At 46.7% G+C, this 14,441-nt stretch overlaps 2 pseudogenes; both read right to left on the reverse strand.

Moving 5' to 3' along the window:
* Positions 1 to 519: 519 nt before the first annotated feature.
* Positions 520 to 1,286, reverse strand: LOC146170711 (uncharacterized; annotated as a pseudogene).
* LOC146170712 (uncharacterized) overlaps positions 1,286 to 14,441 on the reverse strand; it is a 32,831-nt pseudogene continuing 19,675 nt past the window's right edge.

Raw genomic sequence — 14,441 nt, forward strand, 5'->3', positions numbered from 1 at the left:
TAAATTGGATTTTTTTTCGAGATGCAGTGCTGATTATAGAAAAGCAAAGAATTATTAGTACCGTTTCTCAAAAAGGTGGTAATTTTACTAAAATGATTAGCAAGGTTACTAGCTTTTGTAGATTGCATTTGCATCTGACAACACTTTCACTTCAGTTACACTTTCATCAGTAATTCACCTATCTACATCCCCAATCTATAGTCAGCTAGTGGACTGCATGGCACACTCTGAAGGCACTGAAAACCTAATAGCATAGCAGAGAACAGAAAAGCCCCACTACAAGAGCAACAAACTTGACAAAATGAAAATTTTGATTACGTTTTTTTAAGAGCACTATTATCCAGCTGGTTTCTACATTGTGCTGAACATTGTTTTGAGAGCCCAAAACTACAGGTTTAAATACAAATGCACACTTTTTTTAAATATAGCACTGCTCACATGGTTAGCAGCAGAGCTCTCTTTGTTGAACAGGCCTTGAAGCTTGAGAAGCAGTTGCAGCCTACCTCCACTGACTGACACTCACTTTGGTGGTTGGATTAAGTTGTTCACTGAAAGCACTCAATAGATGAACAAAAACTGCTGGACTGTTGGCTGCCCTCCATCCCCAGCAATGTGCCGCACTATACCGAAGCGTCTCTGCAAGATAAAATTTTTATTACTGGTATTGTAAAAATAAAAGTATGGTAAGAATCTTATTTACCTCCAAAGGGTCCTGTCCAATCTTTTCTACAAGTATATAGCGAAAACCAGACGACAAGAGGCTCTCAATGAGTGAAATAGTGCTGAGAAGAGTTATTCAGAGAGCCTCACATGTGGGCTTGCTAAGGAAACACACCTGCTTCTGTTTTGGATGCTTTTCTATGTATTTGCAGCAGTTATCCAGTCATGCAACATTATCTTTCAAAATCTGGAAAAAAAAACATTTTTAGGCTCAAAAACAAGAGAGGAGAAAGCATTTTACACAAAAGACTGGCATATTTTCTATAACAATGTGTTCAACTTCATTGTACTGGATGTGCTCAGGCCTTCGAGAATTCAAATGGTCAAAAAGGGTGTCTATTCTCCTGGTGAAGTCTGATGTCGCTGTAGAATCATGTAGCTTCTTGAAGATGTCATGCTTACTGGAAAATTCCATAGCTATGGCAGTGGATGCACTGAACAGCTGAAAAGAAAATAATTGCTCAGGTTACAAGACTAGCAATGTTCAGAAACTAACAGTAACACTACATATTATTCATAAAATGTGCATAAAGAATTTTCACCTGAACTGCAAGTTTGACACTCATTATGAGGCACTCTTGGACTACGAGGAGCAACAGGCTAGACTCCAGGCTGTACCAAATCTAACAAAAGCACACATACACCCAAATGCCTTTCAGAAAATAACAGTGGAATACCTCTTGTCCTTGTGACAGCTATGAAATGGGAAAGGAATTCCTGGTGAAAGCATAATCTGTGCATATCGCGAAAACATAAACAATGTTTTCCCTTACCAGAAACTTTCCAACTTTCTGCCAATTATTTATGATGCACTTCATTATATGCAGTGGATCAATGATGGGTCACAAGAGCATTTGAATGATGTTGATGGTTCTTCCATTGCACCAGTTATGCCTATAAGAAGCACACAAGTTTCATGAGGGAATCTGGTTTTACAGTAAATTTAACAAGCTTTCACAGAGATGAAATTAATGCAATGCCTGATAATTACCTAAGGACCTCAAGCCGGACCGATTGCTTATGGAATAGTCGCATGTCACTACATCAACAACAGCACCAGAATCTGAGAGGTGCACACTGCACTCAAGAAGTAGTTTTGCAATGTCAGACCCAGGAGCAGCGCTAGATGCAAAAAGTGTTTCAACTGTTTGGAACCATTCACCAAGAAAATGCCCAGTCAGAAACACCAACACATGGTCAGCATCTTTTTACCGGTCCCCCTGCATGGTGTGCCCCCCAAAGTTCACTTTCTCCAAAACTTTCATGTCAGATTCTCTAACATACAGGCTTTTTCGCAAACTCATCTCGAAAAAGATGAGTACACCTGCAAAGAAAAATATTTTATAAAAGAAGAAGAAGAAAAAAATACAACTTTGGAAAGGCCCATCAGTTCAGTTCAGTTGTTCAGTCGTGTCCGACTTTTCGTGACCCTATGGACCATGTCACGCCACGCTTTCCGGTCTCTCACTATCTTCCTAACATCACATAACCTCATCTGCAGTGCCTCGAGGATGCCATCTAACCATCGCGTTCGCTGCCTACCCCTTCTCCGACGACCCTCAACCTTTCTCAACATCAAATCTTTCTCAAGCGACTCCTCTCTTCTCATCAGATGACCAAAGTAGGTGAGCTTTAACTTTAGAATTTGACCCTCCAATGAGCAGTCAGGGTTTGTGGTCGAATATGTCGATTGATTTGATCTTCTGGCAGTCCAAGGAACTCTGAAGAGTCTTCACCAGCACCACAATTCAAACGCGTCAATTCTTCGGTGGTCCGCCTTTTTCACAGACCAACTCTCACATCCATACATCACAACTGGAAAGACCATAGCACAAGTAATACGGATCTTGGTTGGCAGACTAATGTCTCTGCTCTTTACTAGGCGGTCAAGGCCAGCCATTGCTCTCTTTCACAGAAGCAGGCGTCTTCTAATTTCATGGCTGCAGTGTCCTTCCGAGGTAATCTTGGAGCCCAAGAAGAGAAAATTTGTCACAGCTTCCACTTCTTTTCCATTGATGCTCCAGGACTTGATTGGGCAAGACGCCATGATCTTTGTCTTTTTAATGTTCAGTTTAAGCCCAAACTTCTCGCTCTCATTTCGTACGCGCATCAGAAGTCTCTTGAGTTCCACTTCACTTTCTGCCATTAAAGTGGTATCATCCGCATATCTAAGGTTGTTGATACGTTTTCCAGCAATCTTCACTCTAACTGAAGACTCGTCCAGACCGGCCTTCCTCATGATGCACTCTGCATATAGGTTAAATAGGCAGGGCGACAGTATGCAGCCTTGCCTCACTCCTTTCTCAATCGGAAACGAATCAGTAAGACCATACCCAGTTCTGACTGTGGCCTCTTGTCCTTCATACAGGTTCCTTAGGCCCATACAGAGCATTAAATATGAAAAATAATGTCAAACCTTGTCGTTCTCTCTCGGGGACTTCTTGTAGTTTCTCTTTCAGCAGAGTGAACAGGCTAGCATCAAACCCGAAGTCGGCCTTTAAGTTCTTCATATATGAGTAGAGGGTATCTTGGTTTGGCAAAGGCAGAAAGTCATTTTCATTAAGAAAATTATAGGCAGCAGTTGACTTAATTTTCAACAGTGGGCATTCATAAAGCAATTCCTTCCGATACCTGGTGGAGAAAGGTTGCAGTGCATTTTGCATTCATGCTAATTCTGTCAAATATACTTGTGTGCAAGATTCAAGTGCATTAAGGAAATCAAGCGGAGAGGCTGAATGATGTATATGCCATGACATGTGCTCTTATCAAACCACATTAATAAGTAGAAGCCCACCACAAAAATCAGAGCAAAGAATCCAATGTTACACATAAACGCTGGAAAATTATTTCGCACTCATAGACATGTGAAGTCAGACACTAAGAAATTTTGCCCGATGCACTTGCCTATGTGGAATACACATGCAATCAAATAAATGGAACCAGCCATGTGACATGCAAAACATGCAAAGTTCCCTTCAGAATGTTTCATTGCATGCGTTTGAGTAATTTTAGCACATACGTTTGGCATCTAAATTAAGAACTGCAATACAAGGCACCAAAGCCTTTTATGTATCCCATCTCTTATCCCCATGAGGGCTTTTCAAGCATGATTGCAAAACATGTGCACAAAATTAGACTGGTAATCTAGAAGAGGAAACTTAAGTACACCGGAAAAAACTGCATCCTAAGTTTTGTAATGATGCCAGCAAGAATTCATTACTTTATTTTGCTACAAAAAGCATTATTTATGAATTAAAAGGGGCATATGGTGAAAAAGAGGCTGACACAATAGGGAGATACGGAATGCAAACAAGTGACACAGTATAAATCGTCATTTAATTAGGACATTGCAGTATTTTCTGACGACATACACTATTGCGGTCAAAGATGAATGCAATAATCAATATAAAAGATGTCATATTACATTGAAAGAAGGCACATTTGCCAAGCGCGACTGAAATCTGATAGGTTGCAGATTGATAGATTACAGTTTATGCATATTAATTATTCCTTATATGTCTGAACAGTAGCACGAACTAGTAAAAATGAAGAGAATTCGATGTTTACCGCGCAGCATGCATGTTTTGATACTTACCGAAACGCTCTCGCAGACTTTGCGTTTTCCTTCATCATGCTCTGATCCAGTACCAGCTTTCCGCAATCCGAGAGCTTCCCAACGTTCTGGTGAAGCCTCTTTAGATTTTAAACCTCAACTTTCAATTTCGCCAGCTTTTTCTGGCTACACTGAAACTGCTGCTTTGCGGAACCAAGCTGGCGCTTCAATAATTGCCCTCCAACACAATTTGCACAGCCGATGAATTGTTCTGTTTGGCAGGCCTCGTCCGAGGTTCGGTCCCCATCACTGTCACTGTTAAGTGCTACTGCAGCAAAAAAGCAAAATACTGCCTAAAAAAGCTCCTCTCAAGCTTCGCACTGACAAAAAACATGCGATTTACAGATACAATAAGCAAACAAAAAATAAGGCTACAAGCAATGCTTACCGTCAATGCCATCATCCGCAGGTGCAGGATCAGTCGTAGACGAGCACGCTTTGGAGTCATCTTGAGTCGGCAGGTTGGAATATGACAACTCACGACGTCGTTTCTCCTGTTTCCGAGCTACTGGTGACCGCCTACGTGCTTTTGGCTTTGTCAAGTAGCTTGGAAGGCCTTCAAAAATCTTCCGAATAGCGTCAGGCCGGAGCGCTGGTCTCCCCCATTGTAGTGATGCCGCGTCGCCGTTCACAGTAAATTCCTCGACACGAATGATGTCCGCGGCGTGAAAGTGCTTTTAACAAACACACGCATATTTTGAATCCAAAGTGAAGTCACCAGTCTCGACTCGCGGAATTGCACGCTTCATTTATCCGACAGCTTCTTGTCAGCAAGGAAGCGAAACAACGAAACCGTCTCGGTCGCACCTTTTTAGCCAGAACGGCATCCTGGTAAGCAGCAAGTGTTCGCTGTGGTAGCCATAGCCGGTATAACAAGCAAAACTGTTTATTTATACATCAGGTAATGGCGCCCGTTTTCGCTCTGCTTGGCGCGGTCGCCCCTGTCAGGGTCTCCCGGCGGTCCGCCTGGTTAGCTTGCCGCTTGGGGCGCTGTCGTCAGCGGCGCCCACAACACCACCCTTTCTTGAAAGGTTTGATCTCACAGGTCCAGGCTTTCTGATCGCTTACAAAGACATCCACTTCTTGTGGTGCTCGTGTCCTGCAACAGTTGAAGGTGTCTTGCTGTATGTCTTGCTTGTCCTCTGTCAGTTTGTACAACATAGGACCTTGGTTCTGATGTTGGCTGTGTTACAACACCGTGTGAACAGCTCAAGCGAGGATGCGCACCGCTGTGTCTGGTGGTAAGCACTCTCGGCTCCGTACCTTGTGCCGGGTGTCGTGTGATCATTTTGCACGAGCTCTGTAGGCTTCATTATTTTGTCTGAATTTGCTGTCGTCCCACTTCGGGGCTAGCAGCTTCGAAGTGGTTGGTGCTGTGGTGTTCAGACGACGACCCATTAAGAGTTCTGGTGAAAACCCTTTCACGCTGGGTGTGGCCCTGTAGGCAAGCAGCGCTTCGTGTATGTTGGAAGACTTCCTCAAAAGCTGCTTTGCTGTCCGCACAGCCCTCTCAGCCATACCATTGCTCTGCGGGTAGTAAGGGCTTGAGGATGTGTGTGAGGCTCCCCAGTGATGCACAAGTTCTATGAACTCTGTGGAAGTGAACTGCGGCCCGTTGTCTGTGCGTATTGTCCGTGGAATACCGTACCGTGCAAACAGTGGCTCCAAGACTATGGCTATGTTTTTTGTAGCTGTCCTCAGCAGCTGTTCTAGCTCTAAAATCGGGAGTAGTAGCCTACTGCTACAACATACCCTTTCCTCTCCAGCGGGAAGAGATCCATGCCGACTGTGTCCCAACGGTATTATGGCAATGGGATTTGAAGCAGGGGTTACGTTTCCGGCTTTATATGCTCTCTGCAAGTTGGACACTTTTCCACGTAGTCTTCAATGTGCTTGCCTATGCCTGGCCACCATATGCAATCTCTTGCCCTCGCTCGGTACCTCGTTGTGCCCAATTGGCCTGCATGGAGTTTTTCCAGAACCTCTACTCTGATGTCTAGCGGGATGATTATTCTGTCGCCTTTGAATAGCAGACCATCAACGAGCGAAATTTCACTAGCCATCTGAACGTACCTTTTCAGGTCAGGTGACAGCCCATGCACAGTTGGCCATGATGTAGTGCAGAAGGTAGCCACCCTGGAAAGTGTTTCGTCTGACTGGATGCTTGCCCTGATTCTGTCCAGCATTTGGTTTGAAGCAGGGAGCTGTTCAAGTGCTAATTCTTCAAAGTCGCGCACTGCACTCTCCAGAGTTCTTTCTTTGTCTGCTGGTTTCTCAGATAGCTTCCGGGACAGAAGGTCAGCTGTGTAGAGCTTTTTGCCGGGAGTGTGGGACATGGTGTAGTCGTACTCCAAAAGGCGCATCCTGAAACGTTGAAGGCGAGGACTCAGCTCATCAAGTAGTTTAGTCGTCAACAGCAGTATTAACGGCTTGTGGTCCATTTCCACTTGAAAGGTTGATTCCATAAGGTATTTGCGGAAATGTTCGCAAGCCCATGTGATTGCCAGTGCCTCCTTTTCGATTTAGGCATATCTTTGTTCTGTATCCGTAAGGGAGCGTGATGCATATGCCACAGGTAGGAGCTTTTTATGCGACTGCTGTAGAAGTACAGCCCCAAGACCGTATCAGGAAGCATCCACAGACACTATTTGAGGCGACTGAGCATCGCAGTGAGTGAGAATCGGCGTCCTGCTTAAAGCTTGCTTGAGTTTGTCAAAACTCTGCTGCTGAGCTGGGCCCCAGTGCCAGTCGGCATCTTGGTCCAAGTGCCAGTCGGCGTCTTGGTGGAGCAAGTCTCTGAGAGGCTTCGTAACGTCTTAAAGTCTGCTAGCTCTGGAAGAAATTTCGCCAGGTGGTTTGCAGAGCCCAACAAAGACCTGACTTCTGACACGTCACGTGGTGGGTCGAGCTGGACTATATCCCCTGACCTTTTCCGGGTCGGCGCTGACTCCTGTTGAGTTTGCGACGTGTTCTAAGAATGTTACTTCTGTTTGTCGAAAGGAACACTTGTCGATGTTGAGGGTAACACCTGATCTTCCAGCTTCCTCACCACCAGCAGTAGGTTGGTGTCGTGTTCCTCAGTTGTCTTCCCTGAGACAATGATGTATTCTTGTAGACAACTCACACCATCTAGTCCTTATAGCGCAAGGAGCATTTTTCGTTGGTAGAACTCTGGCGCTGTGGAGATTCCTGAGGGAAGCCTCAGGAACTGGAACCTGCCAACTGGTGTGATGAAGGTTGTGTATTCGCGAGAGTCCTTGGACAGTGGCACATGCCAGTACCCTTCTCGTGCATCTGGCGGCTGAAAACTGTTGCACCTGCTAATCTTGCAAGACACTCGTCCACCGTAGGCATGAGCACACGTTCGCGTATTATTTGTTGGTTGAGTTGACCATAGTCCACGTAGATGCTCAGCTTATTGTTCTTGTTTCGTGCGACAACCATTGCAAAACACCACTCGGTTGCTCGCTCGATCTTCTGGATGACTCCTAAGCCTTCCATCCCCTCTAGTTCTTTCTTCACAAGTGGAAGCAGTGGAAGAGGCACGCGCCAAGGATAACTGCGTATAGCTCAGCATTCTTTATGACTTTGATGTGGTACTCAGTCTTCATGACTCCACGCCCAGATGTTAGCTTTGGGTATGATGCCAAGACGTTGGGGACATCAGTTTATTGTGCGAGGGTTTCGTCTAGCTCAAGACGGCGCTGTAGAATCCCAAGTGTCTGTAGCTGCTCGACTGAGCAGCGGTTCTTTGAATCCTTTGATGATGAAGACTGCTTCTTGGACTTCAGTGCTGCGCAAGGTGACTGTTGCATCGATGTAGCCAAAAGTGGTTATCGCTGTCTGGCCTAGGCCTATCAACAGCTGTTGCGTTCACTTGATGGGTCCCATGACGGTTCTGTCGTACTGGTCGTGTGCGATTGCAGTCACATCCGCACCTGTGTCGACCTAGAAGGTAAAAGGCAAGTTGTTCACGGTAGCAGTAATCCTACACGGCGTGCTCACTCCCACTTTGATTTCGCCTAGATATAGCTCGCCGAGACCTTTTGGTCGTTGTCGAATACTCGAGGTCTGGTCCTTCAGCTTAGATATGCAGACGCGGGCATAGTAGCCTTGAGGTGCCGGCTAGTTGGTAATACATTTTGGAATAACAGCGCGAAGGACGAGGACGAAGATAGAAGGAAAAGGACACAAACACAGCGCAGACCATGACCCACAGAAGGTTGGAAACCGCCGAACAAGGCTAAGACGTCTTCTGGGGGCGTCTTGGTTCTGATGCAGAACAGAAATATGCAGATGCAGAAATATGTGCGACATTCATGAATTCCTTGTCCTGCAGACGAGCTTCATCACAAGAAACCAATCGCAAGCCTACTGACCACTCGAAGAACGCAACTACGTTACAAGCGGCTGGGTTAAGAACCGTGGTTGAAACAGACGAACTCCCTCTTTGTGCAATTACGTGCGTGCTGTCCAACGTTTATACTAACTAAACCGCTGAGTTTTTGTAGCTGATATTCTGCATAGAATTGGCGCTTAGTAGTCAGTATCTTTTATACAAAACTTGTTTGGTGTACTCAATCGATCAGAAGTCGGATGTTTGTATCGTTTGTGGCGCTAAGGAAGCAAAAGAAACCGCTGCCACAGGCTACAGCGATGGCACCGGTGGCGCCACCTGCTTGCCTTGAGGGCTCAAAATAACTTTTTGCAACAAAACTCTTAAAATACAGCGCAGTTTTGGCCAAGCTAAACTTGATTTGTTATTGAGAGATAAATAAGTTTATAAAGTTCTTCAAACCTTCTGCAAAACAACTCTGCCCGCCTACGTTCTTTCGCCGAATCTGCATGCGCTCTACTTTGATTAGCAGCCGACATAGACGATGCGAACATCCGACTTCTGACCGAATGAGGCAAGTACGACAAACACAAAGTTTAGCGAGCCCTCTTTGAAGGATATTGCAGCAAAACACGACGAGGTTGTGGCGGCGCGCTGCATGCATGCTTATGAATGGAAGCGATACATTGCCGCGCTGTTCTTTTACCTGGAATGTATCTTCCGAGTGCGTGAAGAACAGTCGTGTACGGATAGTGACAAGAGCTGGCTTCTAGAGCACATCCGGAAGATTCCAGTCCAGCCCATTTTGACATACATTTCACATATTCCATGATGCTTGTGCGGTTGACCCGTGCCAGCCATACGTGACGTCGCATCTCGGTGAATTGTCTCGTTCGAGTGGAGTTGTTCGTGTGTACTTCCGGAACCCTAAAATGCCGAGGTCGTTCGCGCAGCTCTTCAGCCTCCGTTGTTCACACTTTTCACGCGTTTATTAGAGTCTACGATAGCTCAATAAACAACATATAGCTGCGGATGCCACTGCTTGTAGAACCGCACGACAGCACTTGATACGTACGTTCGCCCTGTTCCGTAGACAGAAAAATGGCCGTCTGCGCCTCAATTACCCACAATGCACCACACACAGCGCTTCTGTGAATATCCCGCATACCGCCCGCGCCTGCCGCGCCACGCCGTCACCGGGCACTGAAGCACACCGTTGAGGAGCTCAACTGGCTGGGCACTGTCGCGACTGATAGAAAGCCTTGTCGCTGGCATGAATTTCGACGTCTCGTGTTACGTGTAACCATAGCCTCCTTTATACACTCTGTGCCTGCCAACTCCGCGCTCCGCGGTCGCCGCCGCCGCTCCTCCTCCGTTGACAAGTTACGCCTCTGGCTGCCGAGAGATGGCGACAGCAACGTAGGGTCACCTTCGCCAGGCGAGTGCCGGGTGCGCCGTGTTGCAAAGCGGTCCGGATAGCCACGCGCTGCCGCTGTCTCGCTGTTTCGTGAACTGTTCTTCTGTGTGCAAGGTCATGCTTCTACTTTTCTCTGCCTTCGGGTGCTGCAGGAATACAGCATTGCACCAGCTGGTAAGTGCCAGCTTTGCTTTGTCCTTCCGGCGATCGCTGCGTAGTATTCAGCTGCTTTGAGGCTTGTAAAACATAGTGACAGCACCAATGTGTTTATTAAGCGCCAATACTGCAATAGTAATGTTAGATGCACACCTGTGCTTTCTGGACTGCAAGGCAAATTGCTTCCCTGCCTAGCTCGTCTGCGTAGTGTGTTAGTGTGCTCCTGCGAAGCTTTTTTTTTGCAGTATACGCTAATTACGAAAATTTGTAATAAAATTGAAACACAAGATTTACCTATTGCGAAGATGACTACTTTAAAGTGAGTTAAACCAAATCTTGCAAAGCCTATATTAGTTTCCCTTCTCGCACTCAACCGCATTAAGGCCTGTGAGAAATAATGACAGCACCAGAAGTGTGTTTATTACGCGTCAGTAAGGTAATAACAATATTAAATGTGCACGTGTATTTTCTGGACTGCGATGCGAACTTCCTCCCTGGTTAGCTTGACTGTGTGGTATGTTACATGTGCTCCAGCGCAGTATTTTTTGTTTCGCTAACTGCGCAATTCTGTGAAAAAATAAAAACACGAGCTTTGCCTATTGTGACGATTATTTTGGAGTGATCGAAACAGAAGGATGCAACGCGTATATTTGTCTTTCCTTGTTTTTCTAGTTAAAAAAAAACGTTTGTACGACGCGCTGAATCATTGCAAGTAACAGCTGATACCAAAATTTTTCTCTTTACAGATCTCAATGGCATACTGCGATGCAGTTGTTCCAATCATCTGTAAATCAAGCTGGCTTCTGAAGTGCTATCAGTGACAGCAGTCACCGTGAACTTTTTTCCCTACTTGTGGCAGCTATTCATCACACCACTTCTGCATGGTACCCTTGAAGCACAATTGTTGTTGTGAAAAGTGTAAATAAATGCTGGTGTCTTTCTTCTTAAATTTTGTTTAATTGAAGCGTAGACTAGCATTGTAAATTTTCTATTACCATTGACGCTAGCGGAGTAGTCATGCAGTTTTTCGAGCCATGCGCAATTTCTTGAAACTGCCTGACATAAAATGCAATATAGCGTTGGTGTTATTGCCTAACAAGTATCATGATCCCTTGTTATGCTTAGTGGATGTCGGCCTTACGAGTAAATATGCTGAGTATGCACGACTCATGCTTAGGAACAGTTATCCCGCTAGCGAATAACAGCGCTCCCGCCCAGCGCCGACGTTCGTCCCCGTGCGGCTCGACCCCTACGTCAGCGGCGCCCTCAGCGAGGGGACCGCGCAAATTTACTCGACGGCGCCGCTCTATTGTTCGCGCGGTGCGTTGACAGGCACAGAGTATAAAGGAGGCTGTGGTGTAACTCGTGCGCGTGGAACCATGACGAATGTTGTGGGCGCCACTGACGACAGCGCCCCAAGCGGCAAGCTAACCGGGCGGACCGCCGGGAAACCCCGACATGGGCGACCGCGCCAAGCAGAGCGAAAACGGGCGCAATTACCTGATGTATAATTAAACAGTTTTGCTTGTTATACCCGCTACGTCTACCACATGGCGGTAGCGGCGGGATACCCAATGCAGCGTGACACCCAGAAGGACAGCGAGCCCAACGTAAGCGGCCGCAGCGTCATGCCAGACACTCGCGGCGGGAACGAAGAGCGCGCGAGCGGCACTCCGAGAATGACGTTCAACCCGCTCACCGTGGAACTGCCGACAAAGCTCGATTTCCGCAAGCCCGAAGATTGGACACGATGGTACCGCAGGTGGGAACGCTACCGACGCCTCTCCGGTCTGACAAGACAGGACGAGACGACGTAAATCAACACATTCTACGTCATGGGCGAAGAAGCGGAGGACGTGCTCGCTTTTTGAAACTGACAGACGAACAGAAAAAAATCGCGGCAGAAAGTTTTTATGTTAGCCACTCACTAAGGTACCGCAGAGATATGTAGCCTATAAATGTTTATTGATTCTTATGGGCGTTATATCTAATGGTTGGTATGGCTCTAGATTTTGGATGGTGGCCATCAGTCCGACACTCAGCGACTTCTCCAGCCCACTCTACCAGCTGGCTTTGAGAGGCCGTTTAAGAGCTTGAGACCGCGCGATCTGTCTATCCTCGACGACCGTGTAGTTCCAGCGAGATGGTGGTTGTAATTATCGGCAGAGCTCTAAAATGTGACGGAAATGGGCTCTCAGAGCCTCATAAAAGCAGCATTCTGGTTTGTAATGACCTGGGTGTAAGAGCAGTGCCTCCAGTTATCCATGCCTGCAGCGTTGGGGGTTTTGCCTCCCGCTAAACCCTCTCCCATTACTGCCACTCCCTTTCCCAATAGGGCATAATTTTGGCTCCCCCTCGCGGCCACATTGCGAAGTTATTCTCGAGCAGCATGGCCTCGAGATCTCGAGGCCATGCTATCATGCTGGCAGACACTCCTCGCGCCAGTGGAGCAGCCACTTGCAGGCATTTTCCGCAAATTTTAATGGTCTTGAAGGTGTTTCAAACCAACCGAAAACCAAAATTTTATAGGATCTTTTGTAGAGCATGCATGCATAAAAAACAGCAATAAATTAAATTTGTGCAGATTATGGTGCAAGTTTATATGCATGAGGCAACCCTGCGTCTGCGCCTTTTGTGCGATCGCCTGTTTGAAAGGGTGCGGCCTCACTCATCGCCTTCGCCGGTGTTAGTGTACTAGAATGTTTTACAGTCACTCGAGCGAGGGCGCATCCTGTTGTGCGCCGCGTGCCTGCTTTGGAAGAAAGTAGCGGCGGCGCGGTCGTCGTTCGCACTGGAAGCGAGTGTGCGCTCCTGCCTTCTGCTCCTGCAGTTGCGTGTCATTGTTGGCGTCGCGGAATGTCGCGACGCCAACAACCAAGCTGCGGACTCTGATCTGGCAAGCGAAGAATGCCAAGGCACTGCCGGAGCAGACAGTGTTAGTGTCGCCGACCTCCGTGGACTCAAACTTCCAACAAAATAATGGGCGCTGCACGGGTTTCCAGATTTCCCCGAGGTGTGCTATGTTTGCTGTGCACTGGATGCGGCCACGAGCAATATTAGAGTGGCGAGAACGATGTTTTTAATGCTGAATTAGAAGGCGGCGTGCAATGTAAAGTGTGCCTATTGCGCAAGCGGGTAGAAGAAACACGTTGTGCAGTAAAACTTATTGTTGCGCTCTGTGACAACTTTGTTGTTTACTGTTGTTCTTCACGCACTCAGAGGACACATTCCCGGTAAAAGAGCAGTGCGGCAATGTATCGCTTCCAGTCATGCGCATGCATGCAGCGCGCCACCAACACCCCCTCGTCGTGTTTTGCTGCAATAAAATCCTTCAAAGAGGGCTCGCTAAACTTTGTGTTTGCCGTACTTGCCTCATTCGATCAGAAGAAGTTGGATGTTCGCATCGTCTGTGTCGGCTGCTAATCAAAGCAGACCGCATGCAGATTCGGCGAAGGAACGTAGGCGGGCAGACTTGTTTTGCAGAAGGTTTGAAGAACTTTATAAACTTATTTATCTATCAATAACAAATCAAGTTTAGCTTGGCCAAAACTGCGCTGTATTTTAAGAGTTTTGTTGCAAAAAGTTATTTTGAGACCTCAAGGCAACGAGGTGGCGCCACCGGTGTCATCGCTGTTGCCTGTGGCAGCGGTTTCTTTTCCGTCACAGACGATGCAAGCATCCGTCTTCTGATCGACTGAGGCAAGTACGCCAAACAAGTTATGTATAATAGATACTGACAACCAAACGCCATTTATATGCAGAATATCAGCTACAAAAACTCAGCGGTTTAGTTGGTACAAACGTTGGACAGCACGCACGTAATTGCAGAAAGAGCGAGTTCATCTGCTTCAACCGCTGCTCTTAACCCACCCGCTTGTAACGTAGTTGCGTTCTTCGAGTGGCCAGTTGTCTTGCGATTGGTTTCTTGTGACGACGCTCTTGGTTTCTTGTGACGTCTTGGGGTGAATCACCGAATATCTCATTCCGCACCAGGCTGCTTGGCTTGCAACAAAGGTAAGATCAACTTTTCGATAAGACGGGAAGCCGATTGTCTCGAAGCTAGGCATTGGCGGATGGCCCGATGCGGAGCGTACACCTAATGGCCAAAATAATTATCATTGTTATTAATATCTTTTACAGCTTTCTTAATAAATCATGTGCGATCGCCTGTTTGAAAGGGTACGGCCTCACTCATCACC

This window comes from Amblyomma maculatum, unplaced genomic scaffold (assembly GCF_055883805.1).
Source record: "Amblyomma maculatum isolate TAMU_Amacu unplaced genomic scaffold, ASM5588380v1 scaffold_63, whole genome shotgun sequence".
NCBI lineage: Eukaryota > Metazoa > Arthropoda > Arachnida > Ixodida > Ixodidae > Amblyomma > Amblyomma maculatum.